At 42.0% G+C, this 19585-nt stretch overlaps 1 protein-coding gene and 1 long non-coding RNA gene across 5 annotated transcripts in view; one reads left to right on the top strand and one right to left on the bottom strand.

Moving 5' to 3' along the window:
- Positions 1-1841, top strand: part of LOC145721832 (uncharacterized) — a 15281-nt gene extending 13440 nt beyond the window's left edge. Inside the window, exons 4-5 of the long non-coding RNA XR_014145758.1 lie at positions 1151-1281; positions 1566-1841. This is a non-coding gene — a long non-coding RNA (uncharacterized LOC145721832). The remainder of the gene's footprint in view (positions 1-1150; positions 1282-1565) is intronic.
- A 13849-nt stretch (positions 1842-15690) lies between these two features.
- IRAK3 (interleukin 1 receptor associated kinase 3) overlaps positions 15691-19585 on the bottom strand; it is a 66791-nt gene continuing 62896 nt past the window's right edge. For all 4 annotated transcript variants that reach the window (XM_081822009.1, XM_081822010.1, XM_081822008.1 and 1 more), the window contains one exon: positions 15691-19478. The gene's annotated coding sequence lies outside the window, so the exon portion shown is untranslated. The remainder of the gene's footprint in view (positions 19479-19585) is intronic.

Below are 19585 nucleotides of genomic sequence, written 5' to 3'. Positions count from 1 at the left end.
AAATAAATAAATAAAATCTTTAAAAAATAAAATGATATATACAGAATGATAACTGAGGCTAGATTTGGTCAGTTCTTCCTACATGAAAAGAGGAAGCAAGCAACTGCTCCTTGAGAAGAATTTAAAGAAGACTCTACTGGGGCACCTAGGTGGCTCAGTCAGTTAAGTGTCTGCCTTCAGCTGAGGTCATGATCTTGGGGTCCTGGGATTGAGCCCCTGTTCAGCAGGGAGTCTGCTTCTCCCTCTCCCTCTGCCCCCTGCCCTTGTTCTCTCTCTGTCTTGCTCTCTCTCTCTGAACAAATAAAAATCTTAAAAAAAAAAAAGAAGCCTCTCCTGATAACTTCCCTAATTCCATAGATCAATTATAACTTACTCATGAATTTTCTTACTCTGAAGTCACTTCCAAAAGTAAATTCATAGGAATATGAGAGCAGTGATTTATAAAGGAACCAGTCGTTCTCTCCAGCCTGGATCGATCACTTCTTACAGGGGAGATGGGTTCCTTTCTGGTTTCCAATGTTTTATTTACATCACAAGTTCCTTAAGGGTGAAGTCTTTCTCCTACCTATTAGGCCCTCCATCAATGTGTATTGAACAAATGTGTCTCAACGTATTCAATGTTTATGTTTATCAGTTGGATTAAGAATGGATGTCTCTGCTTAATTAGAGAAAGGTACATTTAAGAAGCATAATTTCAGGAGGTCTCTAAAAAGTAAATGAACCTTGGGGAAAGGAAGTGTCATAAGAAGAATATGTGGAAAATGGCAGATTCTGGAATAAGAGACTTGGTTGTCATGCGAGTTGAAAGATGCTAAGATCAAGGAGGAGGGTGAAGACAAGGTACAGCTGTCACTGTGTGGAGTTACACAATGGTTGCCCAATCCGTGCCCACATACAGAGATGTCGCCCGTCTTCTTTCAGCCTTACCATCTGTTGCATTGGTTGCACAGGCAATCATGTCCCCTGCAGGAAGGGAGAGAGGAGGGATCTGTGACCCTGATCACTGCAGGTTCCGTGACAGTTTTCTCCTGCAGGGCAGACTCGAACATCGGCTGAGCTAACACGTTGGTTAATCCCCTGTGTGATGAGCACCCACGGTTGTTTTCTGTAAGCTCACCATACACCTTCCACTCTAAATTCCTTCCAACAGGTTCCTGAGAAGGACCAAAGCCCCTTCTTTAATGTGAGGTTCATGTGCAATGGCACTTGGTAGAGTTGCCAGGTAAAATACAGGACACCCAGATCATTCGACTTCCAGATAAGCAACGAAAATTTTCTAATGTAAGTATTCCCAGAGTTTCCTATTTCTTGTTTTTGTTTTTGTTTTGCCTAACCCTGACAGCCCTGCACTTTGTATTCTGTGACGTTTCTGTTTTGGAGGTTTCTGAGGGACTTCCAGCATCCCCCTCCGGGGTGCTTTTGTACCTCTGCTGCCCTCTAATGGTCACCGTTGGTCACTGGCACCAGTAAGACTGGATAGGTGGGGTTTAAAGAATTCTGAGGGAATGGGATGAAGCATGTCCATTCAGCAAACATTCACGGAGCATGGTCATATTTTGTTCCAGGCACTGTGCTGAACTAGTTAGCAGTTACACACCCTCAAGGAAGCCCAGGCTAAAAGACAAGAGAGATTTGTACAGAAAGCATACTGGATTCAAGGTCAGATGTCTCAGAAAAAGATGTTCTGCTCTAAAATCTATTACTGACAAGCTATGCACTTCGAATTGGGGGGCTTCTGTTTTCTCATTAAAATAAGAGTACAGACAGAAGGAAGGAAATAATTGCTATTTGAGAAGTGCGGCAGAGTTCATCTAGAGATAACAGCTTTGGGGAAACCCTGGGCCATGCAAAGCCAGGACTCAGAGTCTAGCAAGGATGAGAAAAAGTAAACATAAGTAAATGAAACTGATAAAACAGCTATAGATAAAGTGGAAAAGGGTGTTGTCCCTAGAGGACTTCTTTGGATGATTACTGATTTGGGAAAGGGGCTGGAGACAAGGATTGGGCTCCTAAAAGATAGGGAGGAGAGGAGCCAGGTGAAGACACCTATTGTAAATGAGAGCATGCCTACCAGTATGGCAGCTGGCCAGGCCAAGGAGGCTGGCCCATAGGACCAGTAGGAATAAGGGACAGTCTGACATCTGAGTCTAAAGTTCCTTAATTTGCTTAGTAACCCTACTTTTATAAAGCAAGTTACAGACAACAGTGCTGGATTCATAGGTCCTAGAAATAAATGTCTGGGGCGATATAGCCAAATTAGAATGAAGGGATTGAGAGAGAGCCGGAACATAAAGGGGAGCCAAGGAAGTGGCAGTCAGAGGAGATTAAGGAAAGGACGGAGCATTGGGGGCTCTAGATGACAAGAGGCCATGTAAACATCCTCCTAGAAATACCTAGAAATAGTTGGGTGTTCACTGTATTTCCTAGAGTTACACAGCCTAGGTACCTGAGATGTTTTATATGTATAGGAGGACCACAAAAGGCCGAAGAATTTTGTGACTCTTAAAGCTCGTATAAAATGAGGCTATTGCTGGGGCTTCTGGGTGACACAGTTGGTTGAGCATCCAACTCTTGGTGTCGGCTCAGGTCATGATCTCAGGGTTGTGGGATCAAGCCCTGCATTGGGCTCCATGCTTAGCATGGAGTCTGCTTGTCCCTCTCCCTCTGCTTCTCCCCACACCCCCCCGCCTGCTCACTCTCTCTCTCAAATAAGTAGATAAATAAAATATTTTTTAAAAAATGACGTTGTTGCTAATCTGTGAGATCCTGTACTGCTCCAACAGTCTATGGTTCTTCCATGTATTCCAACTGAAAGAGCAATGATACACTGAATGAGCAGAGAAATGGGTGAAAAGTATCAGCTGCCAGGATCATGGAGAGATGTCATGACTGGTGTATCACACCTGCCTTCCTCTACTAGCTCCTTGAATATTACTCTCCTCCACCTGATTGCCCAGGCTAGAACCCTAGAGGCATCCTCAACTCTTGGGTTTCTCCACCCTTCCTACCCCTGCAATTTCTCATGAAGTTGTATGAATTTTACCTCCTAAAAATATGCTTCCTTTGTCCACTTCTCTGGACCACCCCAGTCCAGGCCACCATTATGTCTTCCTGAACAGCCTCCTAAAAGGTCTTGCTGACTCCCTTCTTATGCTTCTCTGATCCATTCTCCACAACACAACCAGAGTCATCCTAGAATGAACCCCATCAATGGCTTCTCATTGCTTGTAGCGTGAAACATGATTAAAAGATTCTTTCTGAGCTGGCTTGTACCAGCTACCTACTGAGATCATTCAGGTAACCCCTGAGTTTATCTTCCCTCCCACCACTGCCCTCTTTCATCCTAAGCTTCAGCCACACTGAATTTCATGCAGTTCGTCCATATGTTGGGCTCTCTCTTGCTTCAGATCCTTGTACAAGTGCAGTCTTCTCAAGGCAGCCTTCCCTGACCCTCCCTAGAAGACAAGTTTCTCATTCTGTGTAGCCACTTCTCCTAGAGACAATAATGATAATGATAAAAATTATAGTGCCCACTGCAAGCCAGGCAGATCAAGATGATTGGTAGGAATACACCATTAATTTTGCAACTGAGATGAATAAAGAAATAAAGCTTTAGAAGATTAGGTCTTTGGGATAGACTGCAAACATATTTGAAATGAAATAATGAAATATTAATATCCCTATCGAAAGATATTAACCTAAAAATATGGAAGAAACTTTCATATAAATTCAGTGATCTGAATTCTGAATATGCAAAATTAAATGCCACGTTCAATTTTGTTCTTTGCCCAAACATGAATTTTGACATTATCCACAAAACCAGATAAAGCTGCAGATCGTATAGTGCTCCGAGGCTTGTACGACACGGCAGAATTTCAGTTTCCATTAAATAAACAATAAATGACTTTAAAAATTAAACACAAAGCTAAATTTGTCATAAAGAATTGATTACTAAGTGCCTGCACGGTCTCTTCCGAAAATGTAAAGAAAGTGACCCCTAGTGGAATTCTGATGAAGCATTTCTCTAGTGCTTCGTATTTATCTATTGGTCCACGGTAGAGGTGCTAAAGGTCTATGTGCCAGGCCTTGTGCTAGACTCTGGGGACAAAGACATGACAAAAGTGAAGTTCAGTATGGTTGAGAGGCAATCCTTTGTAGAAAAAGCTGATCAGAGCTGCAGGAGTTATGGAAGTAGCGAATTCGGCAAGGGGCTGGGGGAGAGATGGTTAGGGGTGGTTGCACAGAGGAGGGTAGCAACAGGGACAAGCTATTTGGAACAGAGGAGCTGGAGCAGCATGGTACCTTCCGGAAATTGTCAGTGGTTTCATTTGGTGCATGCGCCCTTATGGGAGAGTGGAGAAGGTAGAAAAGTAGGCAAGGACCTGGTCTTTATCCTATTGCATAGTGTCCCTCACACTGTCTTTGCTGGATATTAACAGAGTTGTGACAAATCCTGCACGAAGACACATGGAGAACGTTAGTATTAACTGGGCCTTACAGAGGCATGGGAGACTGTTTAAAAATGGGCTTCTTTAGGTTTGCAGACCTCGGGAAGACCAGGTCAGCTAGAATAGAAGATTATTCAAGTCAGGAAGTAAAGATAGAAGCGGGAAGTGGGTTATAAATGAGAGGTGCAGAGACCACGCAACACTTAGAAATGCTGTGAGTGTGGACGGAAGCTCAGCGGCCAGACACAGATTCTGCAGTTACTACCACTAGCTGATGGCAGGTAGCACGTGTGGGTGAGACCTTACAAAGACCCATCAGGGCTTGAGTCGCGGCCACCTTTAAATATCATTGCCATGAGCAACAGCAGGAGCACTAGGATGTATTGAGTCATTTATATGTGCCAGGAGCTGTGCTTTATCTGCATTATTTCAATCCCCACAATAAGCCTCTAAGCTATACATTATTAGTCTCACTGTACAATGGAGGGAGCTGAAACTTGCGTAGGTCAACGATTTGCCCCAAGTCCGTTCAGCTGGTCAGCAGTGTGACTGATGGATGCTACGGCCACTGTGCTTCTCTGGTCCGGTGGGCCTGGCCCCCAGCACTGCGGGAGTCATCAGAAACGAGAGGGCGGACACAGCCATGAGAGCAAATGAATTCATCCAGGGAGGCTTGAGAGGGAAAAGAAGAGGGGAATGTGGAAGCAATATCTGAGGGAACGGCAGAGATGGAGCAAAAGGAGAAGGTAGAGAAAGCAGAAAGAGAGAGCACCTAGCGGAATGAGAATTCCAGAAGGAAGTAGAATTCAACACTGTCAGACACTGCGGAGAAAACAAGTGTGCCCAAGCCTAAACGTTGATCACAGTTGGAGTTAGGAGCCCACTGATGGTCTCAGAGCGAGAAATGTTAGTGGAATGGAGGACAACCATCTATTAGGGGAGCTGAGGAACATGCCAGAAGTGGAGGAAGGAAGCGAGCCAGTGCGGTCGGCTTTATCAGAGGGCCTGGCTGAGGAGAATAGAAGCATTTCCACCCTGAATATGGAAGAAGACAGAATTCCGTTTCTGTATGGAGGAGACCCAGACATAGAAGACAAGAGGTTGAAGGTAAAGTAGAAAGAATGACTGACCGAGTTTGGGAGAAAAAGGGGACCCAGAGCATAGAGGAAAACGGGCAAGAAGACAGATGCAGGAAGAGAGGGATGGAGGGGGGACCCCACCATATGTGGGTCTATCTGCAAGCAGAAGACAGAAGGAAGAGTCAAGTCCAACACCTGCTTTTTTTCTCTGAAGTAGAAATCAGGGAGAGTGGCTCAGAGTCGGAGGATAGCAAAGGACAGGAGGCCCGAAGAGACCAGCCGGAGGGGGCTGGCTGGAGCGGCCGCTGTGGGGTGTAGACAGAGGCCAGCACAGGAGTGCTCGCGGCCCAGAGCACGGATAGCAGACCACAGGCAACTAGAGAGGAGCTAGATAAATTTGTACAGGGTAGATATTTTGCAGATCAGACATGGCAGAAAACGAGAATACTACCAGCATTAGAAAAAAATGGAGGGGGGAGGCCCTGGGTGGCTCAGTCGGTTAAGCGTCTGCCTTCAGCTCAGGTCACGATCTCAGGGTCCTGGGATCAAGTCCCGCATCGGGCTCCCTGCTCAGCGGAGAGCCTGCTTCTCCCTCTGCCCCTTACCCCACTTGTGCTTTCTTTCTCTCAAATAAATAAATAAAATCTTTAAAAAAAGAAGAAGAAAAGAAACAAATGAGGGGGGTTGTTGGGAGTGAAGCCTGGAGATGGAAAAGGGTGTCATGATAGACTGACATGAAAGGGGAAAATTGAAAGTGGAGCTCTTACTGTTGGAGGTCAGTTTGGTGGGAGGAAAGAGTAGGAACAGAAGAATTGGAGGTCAGGTCCAAAGGGGAAATGCACTTAGCCTTCTAGTGAGAAGGCCTATGTGCCAGGCACCCTACTGGGCACATCCTATATATTATTTTATTGAACCTTACAGCAAAGCCTATAAAGTTAACATTACTCTTCTCCTTTTACGCGTTGATTCGCCCCCACGGCGTGCGCACTGAATCGGCAATGCCGAGGCTGAGAGGTGGCGCAGATGGGTAATGAAAGGCGAGGGTGGCCATCAGGGTGAGTTGTTCTCCTAGACTGGATTCAAAGGTCGGGGAGACAGAGCTAGAAGTAGCTGGGACTGACACACTGACCGCCAAGAGCAGGGATGAAGATAGGAACGAAGGGAGTAAATTGTAAGCACAGTAACAAGGGTTCTGAAAAGAGAGGGTGAAATAGCCAGATTGTTTGAGCTCTAAAAGTGGTGCCTTCTATGTATGGGGCTGGGCAGGGCTGGCACTATAATTTGTAGGGCTGAGTACAAAACGAAGATGTGGGGGCTTGGTTTCATCTGCGGCCTCTCTCCTCAGCTTGTAGACAGCCAGCTTACTTCTCTGTCTTTACCAGATCTTTCCTCTGTGCTGTGTCCTATCCTCTTCTTTGTAGAAGGACGCCGGTCGTATTGGATTAAGGCTCTCCCCAGGGACCTCATTAACCTTCATTACCTCTTTAAAGACCCTATGTTCAAACACAGTCACATTCTGAGGTACTAAGTGTGATGTCTTCGTCATGTGAATTTTGGGAGACACAATTCAGCCCCATAACAATTGTTGAGAGTTTTTCAAGAAAGCAGCTACAGAGCACTGAGGCCCAAGCAGGGGTACTTCTGTGCGTGGGTACTGGGTGACGGCACCAGACACATGCCCGTGAAGCCAGCCCTGGGCTGGGAGGTATGTGGCACAGGAATAGCACTGTGGAGCTGGAAGGTTCGGACCTCCCCCACCCGGTCCTAGGGGTATCGGGTTCATGGCAAAATGAGAACCCTTCGCTGGACAGAATTACAAAGGAAGCAAAGCAGGGCACTTGATGAGAGCCAGGTTTTGTTAAGATAATAGAGAGGGTGAAAATGCCTTTGAGCGGGTTGAGGATGAAGAAAAGTTTCTTTGCAAGCAAATGAACATTCCACTGAACAGAGGAGAAACGTCTGGGAGGGAGGTCAGGAGTGAGCAAATAAATTTCGGAGGGAAGAGAAGTGTACAAAGATGGGAATATGAAGAGAATACATACCAGAGGACTTTACATTTCCTTACTTTTCATGATACTGGTTTTAAATTCCCAGAATTTAGAAATTCAATTAAAATTGAATTGAATTACAATTAAATATTCACATTCCTTCATCCAACCACTACTGTACTTTATATACAAATTGGTTATTACTGATTGACCAGAGGAAAAACATTTCATGCGGATCTACTTTTGCTCTCTTGTGGTGTCCATTCCAATCAATGCAATATTTGCAGAGGATGGATTATGGAGAGGTACATACTATAGCTTTATTATAAGCCTACTCTCCCACACTGGAAACAAAATCATAATTGTTATCACATCACTGTAGTGCTCTAGCACATTAAGCTTAGTCCCTTGTATATTCGCTTGAGTCATTATCCTCACTCTTATATTAGTCTCTCCCAGAGGACAACAAAAAAGCATTGTCTGCATTTATATGGATAGAAATACAAGCGATTAATAAATTTAAAGAGCTTCTGTAATGAAATATCACTTCAGGAAGTTAATAACACGTGAAATAAATAAAAGCAGTTTCTTACACAGAAAGCTACATCATGAAAATACTGACATATTGTTGCATATGATTTTTTATTATTTAAATCCCACCAAATAAGATTACAAAAATAATTTTAAAACTATTCAAATAATGACAATTATTTTAAAAGTTAAAGTATACATGTTCATTGCAGAAAAAAATTAAAATATAGATAAGCAGAAAAGAAAGGTGACATCATTATAATCCTAACACACACTTACTTTTAGATATTTTTGTTTATTTTTTCTAGTCCTTTTTCTACAGCTACGTGTCCATACACTTCCTTTTTGCAAAAAGTAAGATCCTGTTTTACATAGTGTTTAGTAATCTGTCTTTTACCGCTAACAATGTAAGACAGACATTCTTGTATAACATTATGTCAATGACTACATTTAGCCAAAATTTATTTTTTAAATTTCTGATTGTTGGACATTTAGATTGATTTCAGCTATTTACTATTGTAAACAATGTCGAAACATACACCCTTCCAGCAATAATTTTTTGCACCTCTATGATTATTTCCATAGGATAGATTCATAGATGTCGATAACATCTCAAAGTGGGATGTGAAGAAAGGGGAACCCTCTTACACTGTTGGTGGGAATGCAAACTGGTGCAACCACTCTGGAAAACAGTATGGAGGTTCCTCAAAAAGTTAAAAATAGAATCACCTTATGATCCAACAATTGCACTACTAGGTTTTTTTTTTTTTTTTTTTTTAAGATTTTATTTTTAAGTAATCTCTACACCCAACATGGAGCTTGAACTTACAACCCCAAGATCAAGAGTCACATACTCCACCATCTGAGCCAGCTAGGCATCCCTGCACTACTAGGTATTTACCCAAAGAATATAAAAATACTAATTCAAAGGCATACATGCACCCTGATGTTTATAGCAGCATTATCTACAATAGCCAAATTATGGAAAGAGTTCGAATGTCCATCGACTGATAAATGGATAAAGAAGATGTGGTATATGTATACAATGGAATATTACTCAGCCATCAAAAAGAATGAAATCTTGCCATTTGCGATGACATGGATGGAGCCAGGGGGTATAATGCTAAGTGAAATAAGTCAGTCAGAGAAAGACAAATACCATATGATTTCATTCATGTGTGGAATTTAAGAAACAAAACAAATGATCATAGGGGAAAAAAAGAGAGAGACAAACCAAGAAACAGACCCTTAACTATAGAGAACAAACTGATGTTTCCCAGAAGGGAGGTGGGTGGGGGGGTGGGGAAAATAAGTGATGGGGATTAAAGAGTGCTCTTGTTGTAATGAGCACCCGGTATTGTATGTAAGTGTTGAATCACTATATTGTACACCCGAAAGTAATATTACACTGCATGTTAACTGACTGGAATTTAAATAAAAACTTAAAAAGAATAATGTCTCAGAGATTAATTTTAAGCCTTTGGGAAAAAAAAATACCTTTAATACCTTTAAGAACTAATCTGCTTGTACAATTATTAGGTATTTCCATATAGAAAAGTATAACAAAAAGCCCATCAGATTAGACCAATAAGACTGAGGTTGAATTTCTGCCTGTTCACTGACAAATTATAAGACCTTGATAGTCACTCAACTCTTTTAAGTCTTGTTGACAATGAAGTGGAAATACATCATAGTTTCCTTGGAAAGACTATTTCTGTATTTTAATACATGAGATGGTCTCAAGCTTATTCATTGAGAAATACTTAAGATCAACTAATTCTCCTGTACCATATCATACTGCGTCATATATAACTTGCCTTTTAGGAGACAATACACTAATAAGTTGACTTGAGAATTCAATTCTCTGGACCATTATGCTTTTCATTATAAAGTAGAAAATTGGTATGCTTATTTTTATCAAACTCCATGAACTTGATCATTGCAGATCTGCCACTGAGAGATAAGTCCATTCCAAGGAGACTGAAGAATTCTAGTCCCTGAGATGGCAAGGCTAAGATGGATTCCCAAAAACTCACTAAGGTCAGTGCCGCCTTGGTGGAAGCCAGTCTGGGGTATCAGTCAGTCCTATTGGGTGTGACTTGCTTTCTTTAAACTCCAACAGGCAATGAACAAAATATTTTATTAAGTTTTTCATTTATTCAGTAGACATCAATGAGTATCTAATTTCATACCCTGGAGGAGATCACAGTCTTAACTCCAAAAAGAGACACAAATATTATGGCAATGATTACAAACAATAAGCAAAATGCAAAAGTGGATGAAGGTCCAAATTAGTGAGAGAGAACAGAGGAGAGGAAGTTTGGGAAGGATTCATGGAGGAAGTCATATTTATGCTAGATCATGAATGGTATATAAAGATGTACCTAGCTGAAGAAGGTAGGGTGGGGAAAGGATAGCATTCCAGACAGTTGGACCAGCATGTGCTGAGGCATGGAAATGAGAAGGGACATGGTATGATTTAGGAATCATGACAAATTTAGTGGGACTAGAACAAAAGATACAAAGTCAATGGAAAGGAGCAGGAAGGAGGTTGGAATTTATGATAGATACATAGTTTGGGATCAGTTTATGCAAGTCATTTTACCCTATTTAAAGGAGCTTGGATCTATCTTGTATTCAAGATAGAGAAACATTATGTTTGAAAGTGAGATAAGATCAGTTGATTGGATTTACTCCTAAAGATTTTTTAATTACTGGAAAGACTTGAAAGAGGATACTTGGTGAAGTGCCTCATGGTTCTGAAGTTGACTTCATCCTGTAGAGCACTTTTTATCAACAATTTTGTGGATAAAGTAACTTCATCAAATTGGCCAATAATGCAAGCCTGAAAAAAAAGGTGGGGGGGCTAAAAGTTTGGATGACTGAATTAAAAATTTGAAGGACTAGCTAATTCAGCCATTCTAAAAATGTTTATTGAACACCTATTATGTTTCCAGAAACTTTCTAAGTGCTGGGGATCCAGTGAACACTTCAAAGTCCTTGGCTTCGTGGAGTTTATATCCTAGGGAAGAAGATTGACTATAAACAAACAAGTAAGTGTATAATATAGGGTCATGCACTGACAAATGAATTGAAGGAAACTGATACATTATCAAAGGGGAGAGGGAGTAATGGCAGAGAGCGAAATTTTGGGGGAAGAGCGGTCCAGGCAGAGGAACAGCAAGTGCAAGAGTCCTGAGGTGGGAACAAGGTTGGCACGCAGGGAGGCTAGCATGGCTGTGGCTACGAACGACAGGGAGAGTGATAAGAAATGGAGTCAGACAGGGGCTACTCAAAATGCTGTATCAGTGATTCAGAACAAACAAGACAGCCATGAGCCACAGCGTATATGGAGTCACCTAAAAATAGTTGGACAGTGTTAGGATAATAAAAATATAATAAGTTCTGGGTTTTATTTTGTGAAAATCAATCACAAAGGAAACGATGAAGGAGATATATGCTATCAGCAGTTTACGTGAAAAAGATCTCAAGGCCTTGGTAGATCCACAAGCTCTGTGAGAGCTCATATGAAGTGATGGCTTTAACAGACACACGGACCCACACTTAGCACCAACTTAGACTAAAGTAACAGAAGTATACCCAAATTAAATAACAGAATGAACTAATATTCATTTTACATACAATATTTAAAGTATAACATTTGATTTGGTATGATAAATTTTAAGAGAGCTATTGATGATTTAAAATGTTTCCCATTATTCGATGACAAAGATGCTGAGAAAAATAAAAATACCCACTCATATATCTTTTTTCGGCTTCTCATCTCATCTGTTCTGAGCTCTGCTTATTCATGTATTTATGTATGTATGTATGTACTTACTCTACACCCAATGTGGGACTTGAACTCACAACCCTGAGATCAAGAGTTGTATGCTCCACCAACTGAGCCAGCCAGCTGCCCCATGAGCTCTGCTCATTTAAAAAACCTCTTAGTTCTGAAGTGAGAAATGATCCCATCTGGACACAGTGGTTTTATCAACTGAGAGGTTGAGACTGCTATTTTGGGCTCTGCATGCCACTGAGCCAAGAAGAAAGACGTAGGTTATTATCCCGGTTCTGGCTATTGATTGTAGCTCTCAAGCGGGGAAATCAGACTGGTGAGCACAGGGAGGACAGGAAGGCTTATGACTGGAATCCAGGGAACTCTACCTACTAACAGTTCCATAGCCAGTGATGAAAGCTAGCGTGCAGTCATAGCGCTCATAAAGACCGCTGACGTCTCACACCCTTTAGGGATGAAGATTTGGTGCACACCGTCAGGGAGGGGACCCTACACAACCAATGTTAGCTGGCCAAGGCCACGGGGAACGTGGAAGGAGAGTGACATTGCAGCCTGTGACAAATTACAGAAACAAAGACTAGAGCAGCCGTGTAGGTTTCTTTTGTTTTGTATGTATTTGTGTATATTCACCAATTACTGATTTTCCCTCTCTCTCTTCCTATAGTATATAAGAAGTGTTGGTGATGGTTGCCTTTACTCTTAGAAATTTTAGGCAGAAGATAGATTAAAATCACCTGGAGACAGGGATCATGAGTGATGAGATCCTGTGCCTCCTTTTTGAAAGAGTGACAGCATCTTCAATTAGTTAAGGAATATTTGTGCGATATCGTTATTGTTACTGGAAGTGTGAACGGAAGGTGGAAAGGTGAGAATAAATGCTGAATAGGCAAAGGGCAGGATTTGTCTGCTCTTGCCCTTCTGTGCTTTCCTTTGTAGTTTAGAGACTGCATCTCCTGCATGCCCCTGACGGCTGGCTCCTCACTATGGAATGTAGAAGAACGGGAAAAGCCTTTTCTCTCTCTGCGACTTGTTGGGCCCCTGGCAGCAACGTCGGGGCTGCACAGGTGGTGGTCCGGTCCACGGTCCTGCTTTCCTCCATGGCAGCACCGTTCCAGAAGCATCAGCAGCAAGCTCTCTGCAGCCTCAGCAGAACAGTGGTCATGGCTCTTAGTTACACCTTGTCTCTTTTTTCTCCTCCATCCAGAACCGTGAGAATGGCTTCCTGTAGTTATTAGTCTCTGGATAATTTCACATTTTCCTTTTTTTTTTTTTCTCTTCTAGCCTTTCCAACCTTTTGATAAGCAATTCCCAATAAAAATTCCATCTGTTCAAAATAACTAGTAGGGGTTCTATTTCTCCGTAAGGACAGACACTGATACAGATGAACCCATGGCTCAACCTATGCAAAGAGAAACATGGAATAGATGGGGAGGAAAAGGATGGTCCATTGACAGGCCAGGAAAAACTGGAGAGATCAGATAATAGGATGTCTTTATCAAGTGCAGGACAACATCCTACGATTTCTGAGGTGTAGCAGCTGCAGGTAAGAATGGGGTCCAGAGTGTGCCTTGGAAATAGTGGCTGAAGAAGAGTGGAGGTGTCGTTTCAGTGGGATTGATGAGATCATTTAACTGTGATGCAGGGACGCTACTTGGTTCACTCAAATGGCCATTGACACAAGGCCCAATGATGCTGGGATATGAGATAGGGAGAGAGATGAGGACATGCCAGATCATGTCTTATAAAATATGGTAATAATTTTTTTATTAGAGAAATACCTTTTATTTATTTATTTGTTTATTTCAGAGAGAGAGAGTGTGAGTGGAGGGAGGGGCAGAGACAGAGAGGGAGAGAAATCCTCAAGCAGGCTCCCTGCTGAGCACGGAGCCAGACACGGGGCCCGATCCCAGGACCCTGAGATCATGACCTGATCAAGAGCTGGAGGCTTAACTGAAGGAGCACCCCCAGGCACCCCTAGAGAAATACCTTTTCATAGCCAAGACAGGCTACCAGTAGTCACATGAATTATTTCCCCCTCTTCAAACTGCTGGACAAATGCGTAATGAAAATGTCACAGATTGCTCTGCCTTCTGTCTCAAGCAATAGCCTTAGAGCTGCGGGCAGTGACTTAATATGAACATGCACACTTGGCTTTGTAAGCATACTGGAATCTTACATTTTCCTCCAGGTGCATAAAATAGAAATAATAAAGGTCACAGATTAATATTTGCCTTTGGCTGAAGTCACTGCCGCTCTTTAAAAAAAAAAAACCCGTGCTACAAACATAAAATAAAAAGAAATATCACAAGATCCAGTGTTTAATGGTCCAGCAAGTGCACTATAATTAGCCGATACACTTTCAGGATGACATGAAATTATCTTTAGTGAATAATGGGATTAAGAAGAAGAGTACCAGAAGTTATGCATGCTTCTCCCAAATGTGCTGTGGGAATGACTTCATTTTACACTATATTTACGTATTAGATTCCTTAACATCTCTCTCTCTCTTTTTTTTTTTTTTTTTAGAGAGAGAGAGTGCAGGTGCATGAGAAGGGGGCAGGGGCAAAGAGAGAGGGAGAGAGAAAATCTCAAGCAGGCTCCACACCCAGCACAGAGCCTGATGCAGGGCTCCATCTCACCACCACCCTGACATCAAGACCTGAGCCAAAATCAAGAGTCAGACGCTTAACTGCCTGAACCACCCAGGCGCCCCTCCTTAACCTCTCTTTTGCCGACATCTTTGCAGTGATGGTACAGTGGTTACCTGGAGTTTCTCTTCCGGGGAACACAAAAATAGCAGCAACACATTCATTTGGTATCAAGAGAACAAAATTTGTGGCAGTGTTATGCTCTTAAGAAGCCAGCACTAATTTATCTTTTAGCTGGATTTGCCTGGGAAGTGTTTTTATCATATTTACACCCTCTGTAACTTATGCCCACAAAACCGTCCTTCCAGATAGAACTCATTAGAATTGGTATTTTACCCTGGAGTCCACTTTGCTATTTCCCTTTATAATTAATGTATCGGGGGCCCCATTAGCATTGTTACATAGGCTCCAACTCTACCAGCTGGAGAAAAACACTGTATTTAGTCACATGTTCTCTGCACTAAGTTTTATTTTCAACTGGTAACTACAGCCCCGAGTCCACTAAGTTTAGCAAGTTAAAAATTTTATGTAGGCTAAAAAGGGATAGTGGGACACAAGTCTGAGGAATGAATACTTGATGATTAAAAATCTATCTCTCCAGGGGCGCCTGGGTGGCTCAGTCAGTTAAGCGTCTGCCTTTGACTCAGGTCATGATCCCAGGGTCCTGGGATCGAGCCCCACATCGGGCTCCCTGCTCAGTGGGAAGCCTGCTTCTCCCTCTCCCACTCCCCCAGCTTGTGTTCCCTCTCTCGCTGTGTCTCTGTCAAATAAATAAAATCTTAAAAAAAAAAATCTCTCTCTCCAAAGATCTTTTTTTTTTTTTTAATTTAACTGTAGGCTACTCCTTGAGGTACTGATTTGTAAGTATAGAGCTGAAGGATAATTTTTTAAGATTTTACCAAAATCAACTAATATTTAATTATAAAGCATTCTCAGCTATGCACTGTGATCTGTTCTCTACTCTTTTGTATTTCAGCTTGTCTGGTTTTTACATCTTGGATTGCTTTTCTGTAAGTCCTCTCAAAACTTGTTATTCAGGGGATACCAGACAGATCTATGTGGGAGCTTCAGCCGCGAAGGTTGGAAGACAGAAATAATAAAGGGCAATGGAATGGAAGATTATTGGTAGTTGCCGGTTGTTACCGGGGGCGCAACGAAGCAAAGAGCCAGGCAAATGTAGAAATGTATAGAATATATTTTCCAACATAAAAATAGCTTTATTATTTTCTGGTAACAAAAATGATACATGCTCATTATAAAAATTTCAAATACACAAAAATCACCCAAATACCATAGTCTGGAAAAAGACATCATTTTTGGCAAAGATCTCTATATGAAACACATACTATTTTAAAATATACAGTATTATAAATGGGCCCATATTGAACATATTATTCTATAGCCTGCTTTCTCATTTGCTAATATTTCAAGGTACAAATTTCCATAGCAATAAACAAGACCTAAATAATTTTTAACGATAGTCATATATGACTCAATGGTATATATGTGCTAGAATTTATTTAACCCATTTTCTATTAAAGGATATTTAGGCTGTTTCCAAAGTTTGTTATTGTTGTTGTTTCAAGATTTATTTATTTGAGAGAGAGAGAGAGAAAACAAGCAGGAGGGGCAGAGGGAGAGAGAGAGAGAATCTCAAGCAGACTCCACACTGAGCATGGAGCTCGACACAGGGCTTGATCTCACAGCCCTGAGATCATGACCTGAGCCGAAATCAAGAGTGAGATGCTTAACCGACTGTGCGACCCAGGCGTCTCCGCCAAAGTTTTAAAATCATAAACATCATAAAGTACTTCTTTACCCTCATGTTTACATACTTGTGTAATTTTTTTTTTTAAAGATTTTATTTATTTATTTGACAGAGAGAGAGAGACAGCAAGAGGGAACACAAGCAGGGGGAGTGGGAAAGAGAGAAGCAGGCTTCGCGCCGAGCAGGGAGCCCGATGCGGGGCTCGATCCCAGAACCCTGGGACCATGACCTGAGCTGAAGGCAGTCGCTTAACCAACTGAGCCACCCAGGCGCCCCTATACTTGTGTAATTTTTATTCATTAGGATAAAATCTAAACAAATTGCTGGGTAAAAGTATATCATTTAAATTTTTGATACATATTGCCAAATTTGATACATACTGTCTTCTAGAAAGTTGTACCAGTTTTCACTCCTGTCAAGAATGAACAAGAATGCCCCTTTGCTCATATTCTTATAAATTACTTTAATATTTGCCAACCTGGGAGGATATAATTAATGCAAATAAAATAATAAACACATATTTATTACCATTTATATTTTCAAATAGGGGATACCTTTAATTTTTAAGTTACCCCTTTTCAGAGCAGATATTTTCCTGGATTTGAACAGAGAGTCTTCGGTTTGCATCCCCATTCCAATATTGGCGTGACTCCGGACAAGAGTCATTTTTTTTAATATCATTTTTGATGATCTTATAGTAACAGAACCAGCTCAGTAGGCATTCAAAGCATAAATGATGAATGCATCTACCACACTATTAGACATCTCAATTTTTTTTTTTTTAAGATTTTATTTATTTGACAGAGAGAGCACAAGCAGAGGGAGACAGAGGGAGAAGCAGGCTCCCCGCTGAGCAAGGAGCCCGATGTGGGACTCGATCCCAGGACCCTGGGATCACGACCCAGGCCAAAGGCAGCTGCTTAACCGACTGAGCCACCCAGGAGTCCCTAGACACCTCAATGTTAACTGAATCTCAATCTCCCTCCCACAAGTAAGCTCTTTCTACCTGCTTACCCTCCATTGCAGTCAATGTTGCTCTATAGGAAATATTAAAATTAAGGAGTCCATAAAAGACTTTGGAAATATTCCCTTGCTATTTATAGAGATAACCACAAAGTTTTCAATGAGACAGATAACATCAAGAAGAAGGCTCTGAAGTGAAGATTTGGTAGGCAATGTAGATCTTTGGAGCAAAAGTGTTTCCCAAGAAAATACTTGCATGTCAAGTTCAATAGACCATCAAGTATATATAAATAATTTGACAGAAAGATGGAAACAAAATATCACAAATATCAGTTTATCCCCTATCAAAATGTTGGTTTACTATTGCTTAGAAATGGTTTGGGAATATTTTCCACCATGAAGCAAATTTATAAGCAATGTACACAATGTCTAATTCCTCTTTCCAAAGGTATCTCAGATATTAATATTTGACATTAATAACTTTTTATCCACAAATAGCAGGATGGAAACATCTAAGCTAATGAGTGCTGGTAGTATGGATAATAGAAAGATTCACTTTGGGTGCAAGGTAGATGACAGTCTTGATACCTTGATATCAAAGATTTGAAGATGTTTTAAAGGACTATTTGGTTCACACACTTTACAAATACTTATTGGGCTGTATTACGTGCCAGGTACCCTGCTAGTTGTTAGACATACAAAAAGGAGCAGGATATAGCCCCTGCCTTCAAGGAAGTTTCAGTTTTGTGGAGAAGAGAGAAGTCAACAATTCTATGATGGGGTGATAGGAAGGCGAGGTAAGTGTAGGTGCTCAGAGTCCTTAAAAGAAGCCAGCTGAAGATGCCATCAGTAGCCAGATAAATGTCCTGAAGAAATCCCAGGTCAGTGGAAGAATAGGGTCTGTTATGACTGCTACAAGACATGTCATACCACCTCATGCACACTAATAGAAAAGCAGCAAGCTACCCTGGAGACATCAGCTGTACAACAGGGTAAGGAGAAACCTCTGCGAATCCCTAGAAAGAGCTGGCGAAGAAGCCAGAGTCTAAGTCCAGATAACACCCTGAGATAGCTCCGTGAGGCTGGTCTCTGAGTGCCACCAGTGAGCACTAGAATCAAGATTAAAATTCTCCCATGGTAGTTTCCTTTCACCCATGCATTCATTTATGCACTCGAACATAAGCTCCATGAGGGCAGGGATCTTTGTTGGGTGTCATCTTCACTGTGTCCCCAGCTCCCAGAACAGTGCCTGACACAAAGGAAGCTGTTGATAAATATTCATTCAGTGAATGAATGGTTGGATCAGCGAATATATTTAACTCACATCTAAGGACTGTAGACATGGGTAACTGTTAACAGAGGAGCAGGATAGTGAAAAAAGGCAGAAGACCTGGCAAGGCTTGTGTGCTTACTGAACACTTGTGGAATCAACGAATGACTTTTCACATCAGAGCTTGAATCTACGGGGGCTTCTTTGTACAGTGTGGAGTAGGAGAAAGAGCGTGGGCCTTGAAATCAGACAGATGTGCATTCAAATCCCAACTCTTCCAGATCTGGGAGTACCTCAGGCACATTCCTTAACCTCTCTAAGTCAGTCTTCTCATCCCTAAAATGGGATTTGGACCTTCGGGGTGGCTGCGAAGGATAAAGAGGAAAAAACACGGAAAGCTCTGGGCCCAGCTCCCTTTGCTCTCACCCATCCTTCTGGCCCCAGAGCCGGTGTTGTGCAGAACTCTGGGAGAGTGCTGGGTCCCCAATCCCTGGATGTCCATCCTGGACCCCCTTTTCTGTTTCTTCTCCTCCCTCTCTCTCTCCAGCAAACTTCCCCAAAAAGCCTTCCTTCCCCTCTCGAAAGTGTACAGTAACCTCCTCACCCTTTTACTTTCAGTTCCATTGGTTTGGGGTTCAAATAACAGATGTCACCAAACTGTTGAGTGGGCTAGTTGCCTTCTCCTCTTTCCTCTGTATCCTAGGAGCCAATACAGTGCCTGGATTCTGGCAGATGCTTAGTAGGTGCTACTCATGGTAACCCTCACTTCCTATACTCACCACACCTCAGGTCATAAAAGCTGTTTTACACAGGCTAACGTACCACCCCATGAAACTACACCATTATGCCGTGAGTTGCAGATCATTATAACAATTCTCAAGAAGTCAATAAAAGTGATAATGCCAGAAATCCCATACCTATTTTCAAAAACAACAAAATATTTTCTCTATGCTTTGGGGCCTTATAAAATGGGACAAAAACCTAACAAGTAGGGCGCCTGGGTGGCTCAGTCGGTTAAGCGACTGCCTTCGGCTCAGGTCATGATCCTGGAGTCCCGGGATCGAGCCCCGCATCGGGCTCCCTGCTCG

Source organism: Leptonychotes weddellii, chromosome 5 (assembly GCF_054177405.1).
Source record: "Leptonychotes weddellii isolate Sample4059 chromosome 5, ASM5417740v2, whole genome shotgun sequence".
Classification (NCBI taxonomy): domain Eukaryota; kingdom Metazoa; phylum Chordata; class Mammalia; order Carnivora; family Phocidae; genus Leptonychotes; species Leptonychotes weddellii.
Note: the sequence above shows the minus strand (reverse complement) of the source record. Positions and strands in the feature narration are given on the sequence as shown.